The sequence below is a fragment of the Marmota monax genome, unplaced genomic scaffold, assembly GCF_021218885.2.
Source record: "Marmota monax isolate L192 unplaced genomic scaffold, Marmota_monax_Labrador192_F-V1.1 WCK01_AAM20220418_F8-fsc00229, whole genome shotgun sequence".
In the NCBI taxonomy this organism is placed as follows: domain Eukaryota; kingdom Metazoa; phylum Chordata; class Mammalia; order Rodentia; family Sciuridae; genus Marmota; species Marmota monax.
The window spans coordinates 88,414-110,130 of record NW_026693707.1 but is presented as its reverse complement, the minus strand read 5'-3'; the positions used below and the strand labels follow the sequence as shown (position 1 = coordinate 110,130).

Here is a 21,717-nt window from a genome sequence, read left to right as displayed (position 1 = left end):
ATTTTTATTTGTTTTTAATGTACTCTTCAGCTCATATATTTCTGTTCAATGTTTTTAATTACTTTGATCTCCCTGTTAACTTTCTCTGCTAGAGTACTTAATTCTCTTCTCTGTGTTTTCTTGAGGTTCATTGAGCTATCTTAAAACAGCTATTTTGACTTCCCTGTCCAAGAGTTCACATATATTGATTGCTCTGTGGTCAGTTTCTGACATCTTATTTTGTCTGTTAGGTAAGGTCTTGGTGCCCTGAAAGTTCTTGGTGTTGGTTTGCATACGACATCATTTGAGCATTGAAGGATTAGGTATGGATTTCAGTCTTCTAATCTGGCTTTCTTTGTGCCTAACCTTCTAAAAAAATCCAACCATGCTGCTTGTTTTCTCTGAGCCTCTGGTCCATTCTGCTATTTCAGGACCACATGGAACCCTGGTGGTTGGTTTGTTTCTACTATTTCAGAACTACAGGGCATCCCTTCCTCAAATTTGTCCCCAAATTGCAGTTGGTATGTTGTTCAGCATGAACTAGGGAAGTGGCTAGAAAGGGTAGTCTACTCACAACCCCTCCACCTGGGGCTGAACTCGGCCCAGACACCTCACCAGCCTGTGACCACTCATCACCAGGCTCTGGCCTCACTGTGGAGGGACTGAGCACAGGTTCCTATGCAGCAATTTGGTCTTTATCTCCCTCTTCTTCCCCCAAGCATAAAATTACTGTCTCCATGCTTGGAGGTGGAGGAGGGATGGAGTGGGAAGTACGGTGGCCATCAGGGCTTCAATGCTGGGTCATGCTCAGAGCTCTCAGCCTGCTGAGACCAGCCCCACACAGGGACAGGAACAAGGGCTATGCTGCTATGGCTGCTTGATGCTGTGGTGTATAACCTGCAGCTACTGCAGCCAGCCACAAGTAACACTGGTCAGAATAGAAATCCATGAAAATGGGTCGGGGGTCTCTGCCTGGCACCAAAGCAGGTCCAGAATCTCTATGGGCACTGGCCTGGGGACAGGGACTGTTGGAATCCACCTACTGGTGGGTTTCACTGGCCTGGCACTGAATTCTCAGGCAAAGTTCTATGCTTATCCCTGTCCTACCCCCCAACGGATAGAGTTTATATCCATGTGAGCTGCCTGAGGCAGGGGAAAGACAGGGAAGGCAGTCCCTCGGCCATCAAAGCTGACAGTAAGCTGGGCCTCACCTAAGTCTCATGACCACTGGGATCTGCACAGACTCTGGGATGTGATCCAGGTCACACTCTGGCTGATGGTGCTGTGAGCTGAAGCACAAGTCTGTCCTACCGGGACACAGTTCTTCATCTGCGGAGGGGACAGGTCCACAGGCTCCATCTGTGAGCACTTGCCCAGGGTCAGAGACCACTGTGCTCTGTCTGGGTGCCAGGTCTCACTGCAATGGTCCAGGTACTGAGTCACAGGCAAAGTGCTACGCTGACTTCCCTTCCTACCCCTCAGTAGACAGTGTCTTGCTTTGGGCTATGTTGCATGAGGTGGGGGAGTGGAGGGGTGGGGTTGGGCATAGAAGAAGCAGAACCTTGGCCACCTAAGTTACTCAGGTCCAGAGCTTCAGTCTGCAGTCCCTGGCTGGAAAGCAGTGCCCACAGGGTTCTAGCTAGGTTCTACCATGGCATGCCTGGTACTGGGTTGCAAGTCTTAGGTCAGGGCTTAATTCTCTTTTTTTCCTGCAATTAGGGGATCTCTCTCCATGCTGTATTGCTTGGAGTTTTTGGGAAAGGGGTTATACAGCCCCTCTTTTCTTCCTGCTTTCTTCAAAGTTCTTTTCTTTTTATTCTGTTAAAATCAGGTACTATGTTCTTTCACATAATTTCCTTAGCTCTTGTGAAGGTACTTTCATGCATGAGTAACAGTTCAAATTGATGTTTCGGTGGGATACAATAGCTAGAGGGTCTTACTCAGTGCCATCTTGTTCCACTTCCATAATTGTTCATATCTTTGGATTTCTAAATATGCCCTCATCATCATATCTGATATATCATAAAGCAGAGTTCGCACATAGCAGGTTTTATGGTTTAGATGTTAGGTGTCCTCCAAAAGCTCATGTGTGAGACAGTGCAAGAGGGCTTAGAGGTGAAATGATTGAGCTGTGAGATCCTTGACCCAATCACTGAATTAATCCCCTGATAGGGATTAACTGAAGGCAGGTAGCGTGTGGCTGGAAGAGGTGGGTCATTGGGGTGTGTCATTGGGGCATATATTTTGTATTTGGTGAGCTGAGCTTGGGTTTTCTCTCCGCTTCCTGATCATGTCCTGAGCCACTTTCCTCTACCACACTCTTCGACCATGATGTTCTGCCTTTGGACTGAGACTCTGAAACTGTGAACCCCCAAATAAACTTCCTCCTCTAATTGTTCTTGTCAGGTCTTTTGGTCACAGCAGGAAAAAAAAAAGACTAAAACAACAAAAATAGTTATTCAACAAATACATTGCATCTCCAATGTCACCAATACATGACAACTACTTTCTGGTGGCTACCAAAAAAAACCCAGAAGTCCTGGATCACAAGTGTCATGAGCAGAATCTAAATTTGAGTTTCTTTCTCTTCAAAATTATCTCGGGCTTTCCCGTAGCATTTCCTCAAGGTTTTCATGCCACATCTCCAACTCCAGCAACATCCCCTTGAGGCCACACAGCATTGGCAGGAACCCCCAAAGTATACTCATTTAGAGCCAGTCTTAGAAGGATGCATTTACGTACGAAGAATGCAGGCTAGAGTCGTAATTATGATCCTTAATGCAGAACTCAGATGTGCTGTGCATAATTAGAAAGACGGTATGAGCACTTGGAAAAATGTCTCTTTCTGTATGATAATAAAATTGAGATATGAGCAGCCCATCGTGCTGAGGGGAAAATCTGACCTTTAAATAACTTTGCCATTTCTATACTATGGTAATACAGACTGAATTGCCTATTTTCTTTGGCCTTGACATATTGTTAGAACTACTATGTTCATAAACCTCTCAAAGGAACTAAAATTTTGGCTTGGACAGAAGTTACCTTGTCACACTCCCTTAAAACCCAAAGGAGCACAAAAACTCAAGAGAACTAGAATAACTACCACTGTCTTGAAAGAGAAGAACACAGTGGGAGGATTCACAGTTCTTAATTTCAAAACTGACTTTGAAGCTACAAAAATTAAGACAGTGTGGAACTGGCACAAGGATATACTGGTATATGAGTGGAATAAAATTCAGAGTCCAGAAAGAAACCCATATATGTGTGACTATCTGATTAAAATCATTCAAATGGGGAAAGAATGAACTCTTTCATAAATGGTATTGTTGCAACTGAATATCCACATGCAGAGTGAAGATGAACTCATAACTCACACCACAAAAAAAAATGAACTCAAAATGGATCAAACCAGCCAACTCTTAGAAGAAAACCTAAATGTAAATCTTCATTGCCTTGGATCAGGTGACCATTTCTTAGAAATGACACCAAAAGCACAAGCAACCAAATAAAAGATAGATAAAAACTTCACCCAAGTTAATTTTTTGTGTGTGTGCTAAAAGACCCCATCAAGGAAGTAGAAAGGCAACACATAGAAGAAAATATCTGTATCTAGAATATTTGAAGAACTCTTACAAACTCATTATAAAAGAAAAGAACATGTCTCAAAAAGATACACACACACACACACACACACACACACGGTCAACAAGCACATGAAAAGATCTCAACATGATTAGTTATTTGGAAAGTGAAAAATCAACACCAGGGGGAAATCACTCTGTACCCAGTAGAATAGGTCTAATAGAAAAGAAAGATAATAACAAGTACAGAAGAGGTTTTAGAGCAATAGGGACCCTCATACAAGGCTGGTAGAAAAGCAAAATGCTGTTGCCACTTTGGAAAACAATTGGGCAGTTCTTCAAAGACTTAAATACAGAGTTACCATGTCACCCAGCAATTTTACTCCAAGATATATGCCTAGGAGGACTGTAAACATTTTTATCAAAACCTGCACAGGAATGTTCCCAGCAGCATTATTCATAGGCATACAAAAAAGTGGAAGAGAACCAAATGCCCATCAGCTGATGAATGAATACATAAAAGATGGTACACTAAAAAAAAATTCAAAAAGATGAGACACTCACACAATGGAACGTTATTGGGCAATTAAAAGGAATGCAAAATTGATGTATACTAAGACATTGATGAACCCCCAAAGCATCACACTAAGGGGAAAGACGTCCATCCCAAATGACAACAGATTGTATGATCATATGATTCTATTTTATACGAAGTGTCTAGAACGGGAAGATAATAGACACAAAAAGATCAGTGGGGGCCTGAGGTCGAGGTGGATGTTGGGAAGAGGGTTGACTGCTAATGGGTACAGGTTTTTTACAGGAGGTGACAAAAATGACCAAATGTCTTTAAATTGATGATGGTGATGGTTGCCCAACTCTGTGAGCATACTGAAAACCATCAATTGTAGACTTTCTATAGGTAAATTGTAGGGGGTATGAAATATATCTCAATAAAGCTGTTATTAAGAAACCCAAAGGAGGTAGAAAAAGATCTTACTTTCCAATGTCTCCAACAATTTAGTACATACCTGTAATAGCAATGGACGTCCACCAGGGCTCTATCCCAAGCATGCTGCTTTACCTCCTGTTCCTCACTCCTCCTTGGCAGAGCCTGCCCCCCACTCAACCCTAGCACTTGGCCAGTGCTGAAGAAATTCTCATACCATTTGTTTAGTCGGCTTCATGACAACTGAAATATTATCAATACTCTGCCTAAAACGTTGGTTCAGGCAGAATGGGAGAAATTCAGCGAGCCTCATTTTCTTAACTTCATATTTGATTGAATATTATTAAAGGAACCGTTAAAGTTATGAAACTCCATGCTGATAGTAGGTTTAGGATGGGGTGGCTAAGGACACATATAAAAAAAATTATTCTGCTTCTCCTTTTCTTAGTAATAACATTTAGCACTCAGATATTGCTTTTTATCTCCATCACTTCACCAACATTAACTGTAAAATATCACTATATTAACAGCAAAAAGAGAGGCTGAGATGGCCCATAATTCTGTAGTCACTTTAGCAACATTCAGTGTCTCTCAAAATGATACACTATACCTCAGAGTCTGTGTTTTAACCTGATTTAAGATAGGAACGTAAGAAAAAAAAGGAAGGGAGAGAGAGATCAGATTGTAAAATAACAGAGTCCTATCTTAGAAGCCTTCGTAGGAGTCCAGGGGTATATTCTGTGGATGAGAACATGGAATTGGAGTAGTTAGTAAACCAAATGAGATAACTAAATTTGGAAGAGTAGTGCCATGTTTAGCATATTACAGTTTGTATTTTTACAAATCTAACAACAAAAAAATCAGGGAAAAGCTCCAAATCCTTCCTAGCAGAGAAACATTTCCTTCATATTTAAAAAAAAAAATCAAGCATAGTAAGTATATGTACCTAACATAAGCACACAGGCATACTGTCATGGTCATTATTCATAATACTTTTATAGCTCCCATCTCCCTTGAATCATTTGTTGGGAAAAGACTCTCCAAATGATCAAAATAACTACCATTTGTTGAATATTTACCACATGGTAGGCACCATGCTAAGGGTTTGTCTTAGTCTGTTTTCTGGCACTATACAAGAATACCTTGAGACTGGGTGGATTTGTTAAGGAAAGAGGTTTTTGTTTTGGTTCACAGCTCTGGAGGCTGGGAAAGTGCCAGCATCTGCTGAGCTTCTGAGGAGGGCTTTGGACAGCTTGGACTCATGGCAGATAGCTAAAGAGCAAGCATGAATGTACAAAGAGAAATATGAAAAGACAAGAGTGAGAGAGAGAAGTAGGGGTGAGGGAGAGAAGGTGCCAGATTCACTTTATAAAACTCATTCTCACAGTCATTTATTTAGTCCCTTGAGATTAGAAAACCCAATAAAGCATGAATCCCTTTAATGACCAAATCGCCTCATAAAGGCCATGAAACCTCTCAACACCACCACAGCGGGGACCAAGCCTCAACATGAGTTTTGATGGGGACGATTCATATTGGAACCATGGCAGTACTTTAAATACATGTGGACTTGACTATTTCCCCTTCTGTAACTGAAGGCATTTCTCTAGAGTAGGTGTCACCAAACCACAGCCAATTAATGGGCTAAATCCAAATACCACATTTGTAAATGAAGCAGCATTAGAAAGTAGCCACGCTATTTGTTTAAGAACTGCCCACAGTGCTTTCATGATACCTACGCCACGTTGAATCAATGAGACAAAAACCATAGAGCCCACAAGACTTAACATGTACTGTTAGTTTACAGAAAAATGGTCTCAAAGGATCTTTGTGATATTATAAAATCTGTATTTGGTCTTTGTCCCCATTTCCTGACCTATAACTCATAAAATCTTTGGAATCTACGAATTGAGAAGTGTCTTTTCATATGCCAATGAGTTCATTGATGGTGGAAGACCCCAGGTAGCCTCAGGATTGGGGACGTCACTGGAAAGAGGACAGATGAATTAAAAGGGTGGAACTTTGAGCCCATCCTCCACCTTCCAGGGAGAGGAGAGGGCTGCAGGTTGGGTTGGTAGATGATTTAAGCATGCTTATGTAATAAAGCCTCCATAAAACCCAAAGGCCAGGCATCCAGGAGCTCTGGATAGCTGAATACAGGGACTTTTCTGGAGGGTGGCGTACCCAGAGTGGCCCCTTCTCTCATACCTCCGCTTTGAATCTCTTCATCTGAAATCTTGGTGTAGCCTTTAAGATAAGCTGGTGAATGTGCCTCCCTGAGCTCTCTGGGCCACTCTAGTAGATCAATAAATTCCAGAAGGGACTCATAGGAACCCCAATTTATAGCTGATTGCTCAGAAGTTCCAGAGGCCTGGACTGGCCACTCATGTCTGAAGTAGGGGGACAGGCTTATGGGACAGAGCCCTCAAGATGGGAGACACAATGACATCATGACCAAGTAGACAATGTCAGCATTGACATGGGTCAGTGGGTGGACAGCTGGTGCCCACTCCTGCAGCCTGGTTTGCTTGTGGGGAGGGAACATCTGGTGTCAGAAACCTGTTGTAAGAGTGTAGGAGAAACTGAGGCTGAGTTTGGTTTTCTCCTCAACTTCCAAGTCCAGTATCCTGTGCTCTGACTCTGGTTTTAAGGACGCTTTCTCTGCTACGCCTTAGTAGCATCAAACAGCAAAATGGTAAATGGTATTTTGTTTTTTGTTTTTTGATTTTTTTTCTTTTCTAAGATAGGCATTTTATTTTTTTAATTAGCTGTTCAAAACACTACAAAGTTCTTGACATATCATATTTCATACATTTGATTCAAGCGGATTATGAACTCCCATTTTTACCCTATATACATGTTGCAGATTCACATCGGTTACACATCCACTTTTTTACCTACTGCCATACTAGTGTATGTTGTATTCTGCTGCCTTTCCTATGGTAAATGGTATTTTGGCTAGGACTTGCCTGTGTTGTTGGGAGGCATTTATATCAGTGTCAGATCTCTGGGAAAATATTCTTTATATTTTAAATTCTTCAATAGCTCATTTTCAGTCCATTGTTGAGTGTAAAAAAGGTCAGGTAATCTAATTCGAAAGTGCATACTATTGATAACACATCAGACAGAAAAAAATATATGGAACTCTAGTAAATTACACCCATTGGGGCGAAAATCAAATCCTGCCACTGCTCCCCTCACTCTCTGTCCTGTGCCAGCACCATTGCTATCATACTTTGATTTAGCCCAATTCTAAACAAGTAGGGGTCTACATACCTGAAATCCAAGACCCACTTTTTGAAAGAATCACAACTGGGGATTGTAAGAATTTTACTTATAATTTTTCATTTGTTTCCTGAGCCAGAAATAGTGAAGGCTTTTCATAGCCTCTCATATCCATGGCTAATTGTCACCTGGGGTCTCAGCTGACAGCTTGAGAGAATGAAAGCTTTGAGCTTCCTTTATCACCATAGCTATCATTTTAGAAAGTCCTGGGAATGCAGCAAGTTGACAAATAACTTGGTTTCTTCTCTTAGGTTCTGCAAAAGATCAAGTCTAAAATAGTCAACCCCAGAGCACAGAGAGGACGTGAACACACTGTCACACCATGCTGCCAAGTTGGTGTCAGAACGTACAGGGCACAGTTTCAAAGAAATATTTTTAGCCTCAGTACAAGAAAGTGCTGGGTTTTAATATTGTTCCTAAGAACTTTTTTTCCTATTCAATCTAAAATGTTAATCATTCCTTTAATTGATTGAATCAACTACATTCTCCATTCAGTTTGTTAATAGCCGTCGTCATTGGGTTCACTCTGAAATACTTTACTAGTGACCCAGTAATCATCTAGATTCAGTTATTAATTGCAGTTTAAGTATTACAAGAAAAAGAGAAAAAAAAAAGTTTCATCGTTATGTCTTTATCAAACTTTAGTATTAGCATCAAAATATCAGTTAAATACCACCCAGAGCCCCACTAAATAGAAGATTAGACAGTTGAGAAGATTGCAAAGAATTGCAGTTTAGCATACCTTGAGATCCTTACATGGAATTAAAGTTATTTTATTTTAGAAAGGGGAAATAGCCACCAAATTCTGCCGTTGCATTGTATGCATGTATGAATATGTAACAATGAGTCCCACTATTTTGTATAATTCTAATGTACCCATAAAATATGGGAAAAAATACCATAAAAATAAAGTTATTTTATTCTATGCTACTTTTTCCTATCAGTCTCCAGAAATGAACAACTGAACTGAAACAGCCTCTTTAATGAAGTAGCCACAGCCTCCGTCATAACACTCATGTTTACCTGTTTCAAAATATTACAGGGGATACTTAGACGGCCTCTCGACTCTCCGCTGGGACATACGGAGAATTCACACGACTTCTGTGCACATCTGATCCTCTAACAGGTAGACCCCGGGTAAAGGAGGCAGGCTCCAAAAACCCCTTTTGTATCAACAGCAATCCCAATGCCAATTGCACACAAAAAAAATAAATAAATAAAAGGAGAGGAATACCTCTGTGTTGGAGGCCAGGGTCCCCGTGGCAGGCCGGCTGCTCCCGGTGAAGACCGCTGTTGTCCTGGTCCCTGGCAGAGGCTGAAGCCTGCAGGCCATGGAGAAACAGAGGGTGAACATTCTTCCTCTTTGTGTAAGTGTGTAGCATGCCATCCTATGAACCAGTCTGTTGGCCCGTCGTCACCCTCTTTCATGATCCCTTTCGTCTTCTAGGAGCCTCAGGAAGTGAGAACCATCACCTCCATATTGACACATGTGGGGACTTGGATGAAGCGCAGCTGTGAAGTGTAGAATCAGAACTTTAGTAACCATCTGACCTCCACCTGGGCCTGAGATTCTTCGTTTTGGATTCTGTGACATATCTCAGTTATCAAAAGGCCGATTAAGTTTAAGGTGCAGAAAGTGCCATTTGTGTATGGGCCTTCTGTGCCTGCTGACTTCATGTTCTCTGGCTATTTAGAATGGGGCTGTGGAGCAGGTGAAAGCACTTTTTTTCCCCCAAAAAAAGTGAGTAACCTACTAGTATTTAGCTTTTGGAAGGTTCCAGAAGATGAGAGGTGAGCATACAACATGTTTCCCTTGGTCCCTTCTCCATGTTAGCCTTCCTGGGGCCCAGCCACACCAGTGACCTTTAAGAACACACCTTGTAGGCCAAGCTCGTGCAGGCTGAACCCACCCATCTCAACCCATCTCTTAACACAGGCCTTGAAGGGATCACAGGAAGAAAGGGCAGCATTCCAGGGGGGTGTGGTTTTAATGCTTGTGTCCCCTTCAAAACTCATCTTGAAACTGAACCCCAGCGCAGCAGTGTCAAGAAGTGGGACCCTGAGAGGTGTCAGGCTGTGAGAGCTGTGTCCTCATAGCATGTCTGGAAGGAATGAGTTCAGCCCCTTTTTGCCCTTCTGTTTCTTCTGCCATATGAGGTCACCGTGGCCCTCTCTTCTGGGAGGAATAGCAAGCAGGGCACCATCTTGGAAGTAGAGAGCACCATCCACCAGATAACAAACATGCCAGTGCCTTTGTCTTAGACCTCCAGCCTCCAGAACTAAGAGGAATCGGTTTCTGATGTCTCTAAAGTACCTGGTCTCGGGTAATTTCTTACAGCAAAAGAAGAGTGAGCCTTGGTTACATAAAGAAAATCCAGGGTCAAGTTAGAAAGTAGAAGCTAGAGAAGATCCAATTGTTCTGCATAATAAAGTGAAAGGAATTCTTTACATCATTGAAAGAGCAGCATAGAGAAAGAGAGAGTGAGGGCTGGAATCACTGTGGACACATGACCTAGAAAACTTTTTTTTAAGAATTTAACCTTTATTTTATTTGTTGTTGTTGTTTATGTGGTGCTGAGGATTGAACCCTAGGCCTCCCCAGTGCTAGGCAAGCACTCTGCCACGGAACCACAACCCCAGCCCCTAGAGAATATTTTTTTTAAATATTTACTTTTTTAGTTGTAGTTGGACACAATACCTTTATTTTATTTATTTATATGTGGTGGTGAGATTTGAACCCAGGGCCTCGTATGTGCTAGGCAAGCACTTTACCGCTGAGCCACAACCCCAGCCCCTAGAGAATATTTTTAAAGAACAAAAATATCCAATATTCACATGTGAATCACATATATTGCTAAAATATTAAACTTTCCAGCTCTCTAATCCTTCAGGAGAGTTAGGTCCACTTACTAAACTATCAAATCACTTTTCTTCTTTAGAGAAGAGTAAGGAAAGAATTGGAAGAAAAGACAGAAAAAAATTGATACTTTAAAAATGGCTGGGGATGTAGCTCAGTTGGTAGAGTGCTTGCCTCACATGCACAAGGCCCAGGGTTCAATCCCCAGCACCACCAAAAAAAAAAAAATAAATAATAATAATAATAATAATAAAAGATTTGGGAATCAAATTGATGAAAGAGGTGAAAGATCTCTACAATGAAAACTACAGAATACTAAAGAAAGGAATTAAAGAAGATGGAAAGATCTGCCTTGTTCTTGGATAGGCAGATTAATATTGTCAAAATGACTATACTACCAAAAACACTATACATATTTAATGCAATTCCAATCAAAATCCCAATGACATTCGTCATAGAAACAGAAAAAGAAGTCATGAAATTCATCTGGAAAAATAAGAAGCAAGAAGAGTAAAGCAGGTGGCATCACTATACCAGACCTTAAACTATACTACAGAGCAATAGTAACAAAAATAGCATGGTATTGGCTCCAAAACAGACTGGTAGACCAATGGAACAGAATAGAGGACACAGAGACTAACCCACAAAATTACAATTATCTTATATTAGACAAAGGTGCCAAAAACATGCATTGGAGAAAAGATAGCCTCTTCAACAAATGATGCTGGGAAAACTGGAAATTCATATACAACAAAATGAAATTAAATCCCTATCTCTCACCATGCATAGAACTCAACTCAAAGTGGGTCAAGGACCTAGGAATTAAACCAGAGACACTATTAGAAGTAAAAGTAGGCCCAAATCTCCCTCATATCAGATTAGGCCCCACCTTCCTTAATAAGACTCCTATAGCGCAAGAATTAAAATCAAGAATCAATAAATGGGATGGATTCAAATTAAAAATTTTCTTCTCAGCAAAAGAAACAATCATTGAGGTGAATAGAGAGCCTACATTTTGGGAGCAAATTTTTACCACACACACATCAGATAGAGCACTAATCTCTAGGATATATAAAGAACGCAAATACCTTAACACCAATAAAACAAATAACCCAATTAATAAATGGGCCAAGGAACTGGCAGACACTTCTCGGAAGAGGATACAATCAATCAACAAATATATGAAAAAACGTTCAACATCTCTAGCAATTAGAGAAATGCAAATCAAAACTACTCTAAGATTTCATCTCACTCCAGTCAGAATGGCAGCTATTAAGAATACAAGTAACAGTAAGTGTTGGTGAGGATGTGGGGAAAAAGACACACTCAAACGTTGCTGGTAGGACTGCAAATTGGTGCAGCCAATATGGAAAGCAGTATGGAGATTCCTTGGAAAACTGTAAATGGAAACACCATTTGACCCAGCTATCCCTCTCCTCAGACTATACCCAAAGGACTTAAAAACAGCATACTACAGGGACACAGCCTCATCAATGTTTATAGCAGCTCAATTCACAATAGCTAAACTGTGGAACCAACCTAGATGCCCTTCATTTGATGAATGGATAAAGAAAATGTGGTATAAATACACAATGGAATAATATTCAGCCTTAAAAGAGAATAAAATCATGGCATTTACAGGTAAATGGATGGAGTTGGAGAATATAATGCTAAGTAAGCCAATCCCAAAAAAACTAAATGCCAAATTTTTCTCTGATATAAGGAGGCTGATTCACAATGGGATAAGGATGGGGAGCATGGGAGGATTAGATGAACTCTAGATAGAAAAAAGGGGAGGGAGGAGAAGGGAGGGGGCATGTGGGTAGGAAGGACGGTGGAATGAGATGGACATCATTACCCTAAGTATATGTATGAAGACAGGAATGGTGTGACTCTACTTTGTGTACAACCAGAGACATGAAAAATTGTGCTCTATAGTATAATATGTATTATAATGCATTCTGCTGTCATATATAACAAATTAGAATAAAAAATAGTAATAATAAAAGAGAACTATTTTATAGGCCAGTAAAGAATGCAGGAAGAGGGTAGGAGGACACCCCCTTAAGAATGCCTCAGATTCAAGGAAAGAAAATCAGAGGGGCTGGGGTGTAGCCTAGTGGTAGAGCTCTTGCCTAACATGCATGAGGCCCTGGGTTCCAATAAATCAATAGCATTGCAAATAAATTAGAATTTGAAAAAATGAAAAACAAAAGACTATGGCTACCACTTAATAAATCCTATAAACCTACACTTTTGCTTCTTCATTCCCATAAAGGAAGTCATTGCCTTTAGAAAAAGTGAGGAGAACTTTCTAGAACCTGACCAGCCAATCAGCAGCTCTCACCCTGTTCCACTATCTCCCTTCCTGTGAGGTCTCACTCTGTTCTACCATCCTCCTAAGGAGGAAGGAGCTCAGCGAGTAGACCCCAGAGTTAGAATCTAGTGAACTTTTCAGCTCGGAATTTTTCCACATGCCCAACCTCCTTATCTGATTCAGCATCAGGATGTGTGCAGAACTGGACTCTTCTGAACTTATTTACAAGTTTTATCATTGTACGTGCCCACATTATGCAAGCCGTTTGCAATCTCCCTAATTCTCTGACTTTAATTGTATAATTGAACAAGCCAAAAACTCATTTTTCCCAGGAAACATTAAACATTACCATCTTAATGAAATTCTTAATGAAATGGTCCCCTGTGCATGCAAATGACCAGAGGTAACTGGGCCACTGGCTTATCACTGGGCAAGACAATAGGACAAATGCACTTTCTTTTGTCAATCACTAGGAATGACAGGTCTATCCCCACTTTCGGCTGGAATGATAATTCCACAAGACCAGAAGATGAGTCTCTGTGAGATGTATGGATATAATTAAGATCGGATGAAAGGAGTTTAAATGAAGTAGGAACTGATCTCAGCTTACACAAATCAAAACTTATTTTCAGGGCTGAAAGAGCTCTCTTAAACTTTTCTTGCCAATTAGAAAAAAAAAAAAATTACCAACGGTCCTTTCTTTTCTCCGGAGACTAGAGGTCTGAGAGATTAATAGTATTTAACTCACTTCTCAGCTATTTTGGGGGAATGACAGAAGGAAATGGCCGAAATAAAAGAAATTTGAGGGACTTCTGAAGTTTTCAGCACAATTAATGGAGGACTCTTCAAGTGTGTGTTCTTTCTCAACTGCATTTTTGAAAGGCCCCTTACTGGATAGAATTCGAATCTTGTACATACCATACACTCCTCTCGACAAAGTCATCACCTGCCCAAAGCTAAAATGTAGGAAGGCAGACCTGTTCAGATTTTCATTCAAATAGCATGGAAAAAATGTCCTGGACCAAGTAGACATCAAATTAAAGTATTTAGTAACAGCTGCTATTTATGTAAAAAAAAATTCCCAGTTCCCAAACCTTGTCAAATCTTTATAGTGCCAGAGAAGTGTTAAGATGCCCAAAACGCCCACCACAGAAGCCTACCCTAGACATTCCTGGTACTTCAGAAAGAGAATGCAATGGCTACACCCATCCCAGATCCTACCTGAATACTGTTATTTCCTTCCCGCTGCAGTTCCTCCATTTCTCCACAAAGTAAAGGGGAAAGGAAAATCATACTTGCAAAATTTTTAACAGCTTTGCCTGTACAATTTGGCAGCATTAATTATACGCAAAATGTGCAAAAATCACCAAGATCGGTTTCCAAAACTTTTTCCTCACTCCAAATAGAACCTCTGTAACCATTAAGCATTAATCCCTTACCCCCAAGGCAATCTAAGCCACTGGCAACCTCTGCCTACCTTCTCTCCCTATGAACTTGCCCTTTTCTAAATACAGTAGTTCCCTCTTACCTGCAGTGTAACTTTCCATGATTTCAGTTACCTGCAGAAGATCATGATCAGAATATATTACTACAGGGCAATGAACAATTAGAATATTTTGACTAAAAGAGAAAGAGAGAAAACATTCATATACTTTTTACTATAGTGTTTTGTTAGAAGGTTTTATTTTATTATTAGATATTATCATTAATCTCTTCCTGTGCCTCATGTATAAACTTTATCATGGGTGTGTATGTATGTATGTGTATATGTGTGTGTGTGTGTGTGTGTGTGTGTGTATATATATATATATATATATATATATATTTCAGAATTATCTGTGGCTCTAGAGATCTGTTGAGTGTCTTGAAATGCATCCCTTACAGATAAAGGAACAGAGGTTTTTTTCTGTGTTTCTGTAATTATAATATTTGCTCTTTTGTGGCTTTCACTTAACATACTGTATTTGAGGTTTATCCATGTTATGGCATGTATCAGAATTTCATTCCTTTATTTTGTTTATTTATTTATTTGTTTGTTTATTTATTTATTTTGGTGCCAGGGATTGAGCCCTGAGGCACTTACCCACTGAACCACATCCCTAGCCCTTTTTTATTTTTCATTTTGAGATAGGGTCTCACAAAGTTGCTTAAGGCCTCACTCAAGTTACTGAGGCTGGTCTCAAACTCTCCTGCCTCAGCCTCCCAAGCCAGAATTTCACTTCTTTATATGACTTAATAATACATATATAGATATATACATACATACATAATACACACATTCATCTATTGATTATAGGTTTAATTTTAAAGAAGAGTCGAGTGCAGAACATTGAAAATTTTCATACCTCGATTCATAGCAGACTTTTATTATCAGTCAAGACTGGTCCCTTTCTTGGGCTTTGTTAACTTTTTCATCCCTGAAGCTTCTCCCAGTCCCTCTCCTCCAATTGGCAGCTCCTCTAAGGTGTTTGATGTAGATCTTCACAAAACATGTGGAAGGTTTGTAGAATGAATAACCAGGTGTGTTGTTTTAATTTATGTAAGTGAATTGAACTTATATAAATCTCACTCTATTTCTTTTTCATTGAACTCTGTTTTCAGATCTACACGTATTTATGACTAGATCTGGTGAATCAGTCCTTGTTTAATGTTAAGTCTCTGTCTAATATGGCACGAAGAGATCAAATGGTCTTACTCTATTATTATCTTTCCTGAGATGAAGATGACTCTCAGGGTCGCCTCTTAATCTCGTCTAGTCTTGGTTTCTTCCTCTCTATAATGAGGGGGTTACACCAGATCAAAAGTCCTTGACGGGCAGGTATGACTCAAATGACACGGGAACCTTTTCCAAAATAAGGTGCCCAGCTCGATAGCAAAATCTAAGGCTATAAAACCCTGATATAAATCCCCAGGTGACTCCAGTGTGCACCCTGGTTAAAACCCCTGCACAAGGTGAAGGTCTGAAGTCTCTTCCCTTTAATACCCAGAATTCTGTGATTACATAGAAAAATCTCTTGGCAAAGGTCCTAGAACAGAGCCTGGCAATATAAATGTCCCAGCTTTCTGTTTTCCAACTATGAAATCTATTTCAAAAGCACGGATGCTATTTGATTGCTCCCTTCTACAGGTATATTCCAAGGATTAACTGTTCCTGGTTAACACACTCACCCGCAGCTCCTTTGGCTCAGTCCTTCCTTAGCTTGGATCAAGCCCTCTGGTTCTCATATTTGATAAAAGCTGAATGAGACTGGGAGCATCTTTCATTTCTATTCCTATCAGAAATTTGTGTAGCTCAACAGGGTGACCTCTGGGGCTCTGCTCTTGCAAGGAACTCAGAACTGTTTTCTAGAGTCTTGGTTTTTGCAAAGGCGCCTGCTCCGTTCCCCCCGGCAGTACCTCTCCTTCCCCACCCGCCAGGTCTGTGGGTCAAGCATCCGAACTCACCTTCCAGCCTTCTTTCTCTCACCCCCAGTTAGTGTAAATGCTTGGGAATTCAGAAAGCGGGAAGAAGAAAACAGTACTTACTGTAATCCCACCGAGTGGAATAGATTTCCTTCACAAATAGGTTTCCACTCAGTCTTCCCCTATTCATATCAGCCCCATTGCTCAGGCCCCAAATCCAAATGCCGTGTTTGGCCCTGGCCTTTCCTTACCACGTCCAACCCATCAGCTCAACCTCTAAATACATCCTGAATCCACCCAGCCTTTCAGTTCCCTTTCCTACCACCTTAGGCCAGCTGCCATTCTCTCTCCTCAGGACACCCCCTGAGCCTCCTTAGCAAGTTACTGAAGGAGCTAAATATGTTGACTGGCAGAGCCAGAAAGCAAAAAGACACAGACTGACTGGAGGAATTAGGCCAAAAAAAAAAAAAAAAAAGGACTAAATTTAATAAAAACAACTAAAAGCCTCTGCATTCACTTTCCAAAATCCCAGGGCACCAGTACAAGCTGCATAAAGGGCTTACATGATTTATTTGACAGAAAGCTCAATTAAGAAAACAATGTCATGCACTCAACCAAAAATGAACCTTTTTGCTACTTTCACGGAAGGAATAAAAATGCAGCATCCAGGACAAGGGGATGATAGTCCTTTTGTCCCGGTCATACAGAATGTTCCATTCTGGGCACCAGATTAAAATACGTATTTAAAACAAAATACATGCACATACACAGAATTAATGGAGAAGCATTCTGAGAAGAGCAAAGTTGGGTCATGTGAGCAACAGCTGAAAGAACTGGAGATGCTTGTCTAGAGAAGAGAAGACTGAGGGTCTAAATGGCACACTCACTTGTGATACTTGAAGTCCTCACTCGTGCCAGGAAGAGGAGTCTCCTATGATGTATTACCAGAAGGTTCAAAAGAAATGAGCGTGTCTTTCATAGCTCAGCTGAAACCTGTCCTGATTGTCCTGCCTCGGCAATCCCAGTCTCTTCCTGGAGCTTAGAACGGTCCTGTTTCTTCTCAAGCACATCTGTCTCTAGTACGTACCATCCATGAGAGCAGAGATCCTATTTACTTTCTTCACTCTAACATTCTGGTATCCAGAGAAGTTTTAGGCACAGAGTAGGAATTCTGTGAATATTTGCTGTGTCATGAAATCCCGGAGATAATCAATTTATAAAGATAAAAGGTTTGTTTGGGTTCACAGCTTTGGAGGTTCCACTCCTAGATTGATTGGTGCTCCTGCCACTTTGGGCCTGTGGCAAGGGGAGTCCATGGTGAGAGGCAAGCTGCTCCCCTCAAGTGGGGAAGCAAAGAGAAAGGAAGAGGAGGAGGGCCCCGAAATCCCCTTGGCCTAAGGGCTCCCACAAGACCCCACTTTCCAAAGATTCCACCAGCTCCCAAGAGCGTGACAGTGGGGACCAGGCCTTGGACACAGGCTGCAGAGGACACTCAACATCCACGCCATAGCACGGACTAGAGGAAGGAACTGGTAAGTGAATGCCTCCTTCCCCGTGGTGGCCTGGCATTAAAGGGCCTCAAGACTCACTCTTAGGAACTGACCTTCATGACGTTTGGGGTCTCCCTGGATAAACTTTCTTTCAGAGAGTTGAGTGCATTATCTCCTGCCTCCTCGGACTTTTCCTTCACTCGACATTTTTCGTTTCATGACCTAATCTGCAGATCCGTGACGACAGAGTCTTTGAATGTCCCCTGGTCTCAGATGGTCCTTGGACCAGAATCTTATTTGGGGCTGTCCCCAGAGTAAGCTTCCACCCTCCTTCTGGATTCCTCTGGGGCTTCCTGAAGTCTGGCTGTGCTGGTCTTCTTAACTCAACTGGAGATTCCTGAGGAAACCCAGAAGAAGAAGGTTCCAGAAGAGGAAGTCTGGTACGCTCCTTCCCAAAAGGTGAACTGAGTCCAGGAAGCAGATTTTTGTTTCAAGTCTTTGGAAGGCTATTTTAAATGTACAGCCATTTAAAAAATAACAAGTGACCTCTACCTATGGATAGGAAACCTACCAGGAGCATATTATCAATTTCATATATTTAATTTGATAATTAAAAAGAAGGTGACCAAACAATATGACCATAACCCTATTCTGTTTTAAAATGAAATATATACAAAAGTCTGATAGGAAATAAAAACTGTTAATTGTGTAATAACTGAGTAGGGAGAACATCATGTATGTCTTTCTTTTCTTTTCTATATTTACAATTTTTTTTTACAATTCTTTAAAGATAATCTATAATTTTCGTTTCTCATGAGATAGTAGTCTGAGGTGAACGATTGGTTTGTTTGCTAAAGAAGGTTATTTGGCTCCCAGTCACAAGGACACGGACAGGAAAGGTGCTCACAGGGTGGAACAGTGCTTATCGTCTCCTTTAATCCTCTCACCCTCCGAGAAGTGACCGTCCCATTACATAGCTAAAAAGACTGAGACTCAAGGAAGCCCATCAATCAGCCAAAGTCACACTGCTGGGTAGCAATGGTCTTTGAATCCAGCTCTGCCTAACCCAGCACTCCTGCTTCTAGAGTCTCAATGTTCTTTCTCCCTCAAAACTGGGCAGTCTAAAGCGGGGGCAAGAGAAGCTCCAGTCTCTGGGCTTTGGTGGGTTTACCATGAGATGAATCTTCTCAAGCCTCAGACCCCTCTGCCCGCTCTCCAGTGATCCGCACCTCCTCCCTCATGACGTGGCACAGAGTAGCACCGGCACCACTGGGAGCTTATTAGAAATGAAGAGTCTCTGGCCTCGTCCCAGACCTACAGAATCAGATCCACCTTCACGTTACAACTTGACAGGTGCTGCTTTAAAAACGCCTCCCAGTCCCCCTCCCTGCCCAGGTTGCTATGGAAACAACCATCCTTTGCTCCAATGTCCAGTTTCTTCCCCCAAAGCAAAGTGCTCTCTCCATTTGACATTCCTAGGAGCACTGGGGCCCAAAAGGAAAAGAAAGTTATCTCTAAAGACATTTTATTTGCCAAAATCATGCCTGATATAAATGGGGGAGCCTCAAAGACAGCTGGACCCCATCGCTCTGTGGTGGTCAGAGCAGCGGTCAGATGACAATGTTCAACAACCAGCTCACAGCATTGGCCAGTTTCCACAGAATGAACACTCCCACCAAGGTGATGTCACCAAATGTGGGGCTGAGGGTTGCAAACAACACATGTTCAGGTACCCTGAGCTCTAGCACCCCACGGAACCAGGGCCTAATTTTTATGAGTCAAATTCATTTGTGACAAAGGGGAAAACACAGGGTGGGGTTGTTGTTCAGTGGCAGAGCATTTGCCTCGCATGCATGAGGCACTGGGTCCGATCCTCAGCACCACATAAAAATAAAGATATTGTGTCCATCTTTTTAAAAAAGGGGGGAAAACACGCAGGATTCCAGCTAATACAGACATAAAGTTTTATGGTTAGCTCTCACAACCATTTAAATTTATCCATCTCTAATGAGTTTTGGCAAACAGAAAGTAGCTCACCAGATACTCTCTGCAACAGCTTGTCAGACTGGAAAATTATCTGTAGTGGCTGTTCTTTTGTAAAATAAAGGGAGTCTTGGGTTCATAATAAGAAGCATTCGGAAGCCCCCACCCATCCTGACCAATACAGCATTTCCAGTAGCTTCTAAGTGGGAGGAGAAAGAGTTCAGGCCGAGCTTGTACAATGTATGACCTCCTGACTCTCAAGTATCAGGTCTTATTCATTCTTCAGCAAGAGGAGGCATGGCAGCTGTGTGGTTGTGAGTTGGGAAGGCAGAAAGTTCAACAGGGAATCCAAGGAGGAGCTGGATTGATGGAGAAGGTAAGACTGTTAGCATGGGTAATGCAAAATTGGGAATAAGTATATGGAGGGGGGAACAAGAACTATTTAAAGAACATAGAGTAGGTCTGTTTGCTGGAGGAGACAGTGGTTAATTACTATCATTGTCGTTAGCCTCATCTAATTGAGCTCTTAGCATGTGCCAGGACCTATGCTAAGCACTTTAAGTCAGTTATCTCAAGGATGCTTTGCTGAAATTCTGTGTGGTTATTTCTGTCCTCATCATCTCCATCTTACAGAAGAAACTGTGGTTTAAAAAGCTTAAGATACAGCCAGGCTCAGTGGTTCACACCTGCATTGAAAGCAATTCAGAGGGCTGAGGCAGAGGGACTGCAGATTCGAGGCCAGCCTCAGCAATGTAGTGAGACCCAGTCTCAAAATTAAAAAATTAAATAAAATAAAAAGGACTGGAGATGTAGCTCAGTAGTAGAGAATCCCTGGGTTCTATCTCCAATACCAAAAATAATAAACATTTTTTAAAATTTTATAAGTACAAAGCTTGGGGTATTGGCTCAAGGCTATGCAGATGGTAAGAAAAAGATTCAGGATTCCAATGCAGGCTCATCAGATACTGAAACCCAAGCTGTAAGGGTCATAATGCATCACCTCTGGACTCATGGGAGCAGTTGTGGGGCATGGCTAGAAAGAGAAATCTCCCTCCTAAGAGAGGTGCCAAGAAATCTGCCCAAGCAGCCCAAAGGCAGAAGAATGGAGATGGACCACCCGTCCTCCCCTGGCCCTGAGGGCTGAGAGCACCTACATTCAAACAGCCTTGCCTGCTAGTTTCCGCCCTGCTCTATTCTGGAAACGACATTGTCAGAGGAATCCAGACAAGTCACTGCATCAGCAGAAGAGAATAAATAGAAGGTGGGAAGTTTCAAAAGCCACCCCTGATGGAGAGGAAGAAGCCAGGACGCAGCTAAACTGACACACATCTCAGAGTGCCGCCCAATCACAAAACCTGTCTCCCCTGCTTCCTGCACTGCCATGAGACCCACCGCAAGTTCCAGTCATCCCTGCAATTGGTGTGACTGTGAACTGAGTTCTAACCAATGTGATTTGGCGGAGGTGATGTCAGACACCTCCAGGCCAGGTCCCTAGAAGCCTCCTCTATGTACTTCCCCATGTTCTCTCCACCTCCATAGAGTTCATTTTTGAAGATAACACAGCCACAAAAGGTAAGGAGCTTGCTCTCTGAATTGCCACTTGGAGATGCGTTTCCTACTGATTGAATTAAACTTTGGATTAAACTTTATGTGGGTAAGAAGTAAGCTGGAATATATTAATTTTTTTTTAAAAAAGGACATTGTTGTCAAAGAAACTGGAACCATTGGTCTGGAGACAACTCAGAGGCGGAGACTGGATATGATGTCCAGCTTCAACCATCATCAGTTAAAAAGGTTTCTTGGTATTACTCCAACATACAGAACTAAGAACAGGGGTAATATGTACAAGGATATTCCAGTTATGAATCTTCAAGAGT

At 41.5% G+C, this 21,717-nt stretch overlaps 1 non-coding gene across 1 annotated transcript; it reads left to right on the top strand.

Annotated features, from left to right (window-relative positions):
- The first annotated feature begins 10,791 nt into the window (after nucleotides 1-10,791).
- Nucleotides 10,792-10,864, top strand: Trnav-cac (transfer RNA valine (anticodon CAC)). Its single transcript has one exon. It is a non-coding gene; the product is annotated as a tRNA-Val (tRNA).
- The last annotated feature ends 10,853 nt before the right edge of the window (nucleotides 10,865-21,717 follow it).